The 1,753-nt window shown below is 44.4% G+C and overlaps 1 protein-coding gene across 1 annotated transcript in view; it reads left to right on the top strand.

Moving 5' to 3' along the window:
- The first annotated feature begins 838 nt into the window (after positions 1 to 838).
- Positions 839 to 1,753, top strand: part of Tm4sf5 (transmembrane 4 L six family member 5) — a 17,339-nt gene continuing 16,424 nt past the window's right edge. Inside the window, exon 1 of the mRNA XM_013522220.1 lies at positions 839 to 856. The gene's annotated coding sequence lies outside the window, so the exon portion shown is untranslated. The remainder of the gene's footprint in view (positions 857 to 1,753) is intronic.

Below are 1,753 nucleotides of genomic sequence, written 5' to 3' on the forward strand. Positions count from 1 at the left end.
CAGAAGAATGGGGCTGACTATCTCTGCTATTTACTGAGCCGCCCATGGGCATCTGGCCTGCTCAGCTATCGCAAGGGAGGTGGGGTCATGGAATTCGGAGATATTCTCTGGAAGGGATATTTGTTGGATGTCTCCTCCTCATGCAGTCCATCCTTCTTCCTTCCTGATAACTCTCCTAATCACTTCCTTCCTAGTAACTCCCCCACTTAGCGGCTAAAATGGAGTTGACAGTTCTTCCAGTTCTAAAGTAGTCTGAGGACCTAGATGAATTATCATGTTCTACCTCCTGGCCCTTAGAGACCTAGGGAAGAGAAAGACACCAAACCTGAGCCAAACAAAAGAGAAGCTTTCCTGGGTGCGTGGGAAGGAATCTTCTCTCCTCAGGGAAACACTGTAAAGACAGGAGGTCTAGACCTGCTGTCATTCACATCACCATGAGCAGGAGGATCCCACTTGGGAAGAAGCCAACCTCAGAAGAAGGCACAGCGAGAGCCAGGCGTGGTGGAACATGCCTGTAATCCCAGCACTCGGGAGGCTGAGGCAGGAGGATTGTTGCGAGTGTGAGGCCAGCCTGGGCTACGAAGTGAACTCAAGCTCAGCCTGAACTGCAGAGCGAAACCCTGTCTCAAAAAGACCAAACAAAAAAGAAGAAGAAGAAGAAGAAGGCACAGAGAGAGAATGTCAGGGAAACGAAACAAGAACCCTGATGAGGGGCTGAGGATTTAGCTCAGTGGCACAGCGCCTGCCTGGCAAGCGCAAGGTCATGAGTTCGATTCCCGGTACCGGAGAAAAACAAAACAAAAAAAAAAAAGAACCCTGATGATGCCTCCAATTTCTGGATCAGACTGCAGTTGAGGTGAGGTTTACCTTTTGACGTTTTGATGAACTGAACATTTAATTCTCCTTTTTGGCTTTTTCCCCCAACTCTCCCCCTTTTGTGTCAATAGAGTTTAGTCTTTTTTCTTCTTTTTTGCTAGTTATCAAACCCACAGCCTCGCCCTTGCTAGGCGGGTACTGTTACTGAGCTCCGTCTCTGGCCGGAAGTTGGCTTTGTGTTACCTGATGTGCTTCCACAAAATGTCCTCAGAGCGCAGCAAAATGACTGATATTTTGACTACTATTAATATCACTTTTAGAATTTACATTATAAAAGAATTGGGGGGAACTTACATCTAGTAACTAGATTTATAGAGATTATTTAGACATACAAAAAGACTTCCCCACTTGGGAGTTTTGATTTTACTTCATCTCATGCTGACTTAAGATAATTTCCACAAAAAGAGAAGAAACTGTGGTATTTCCAAATCCAAGCTTTCTCAAAAATGTAGTTCTGCTGTCCTTCACATGGTCACATGAGTCTGAGCATGCTACAAGTCAGACGTATATAAAATAGTTGAAGTCAGGTGCAGTGACGCACACCTGTAACCCCAGCCCTCGGGGATGAGGCAAGAGGACCATGTGAGTCTGAGGCCAGTCTGACTACATAGTGAGTTCAAAGTCAGCCCACACTACAAAGTGAGACCCTGTCTCGAACAAAACAAAACAAAACAAATAAAATAGTTGAGTCATAACTTTTTCTTCTTGTTGACAAAGCTATAAACGTCACCCCCCAGCTTGTGCCATTTCATATTGCAGAGATATCTCCCTCAGACTTAACTTCTGTTCCTTTTTTTCAACCATGACAAAATGTATATTTTGCAAGTGACATTAATGTTTTTGCCACAATTTCCCCACATTTTTACATAATCACATC

This window comes from Chinchilla lanigera, unplaced genomic scaffold (genome assembly GCF_000276665.1).
Source record: "Chinchilla lanigera isolate Chin_1 unplaced genomic scaffold, ChiLan1.0 scaffold00066, whole genome shotgun sequence".
In the NCBI taxonomy this organism is placed as follows: Eukaryota; Metazoa; Chordata; class Mammalia; order Rodentia; family Chinchillidae; genus Chinchilla; species Chinchilla lanigera.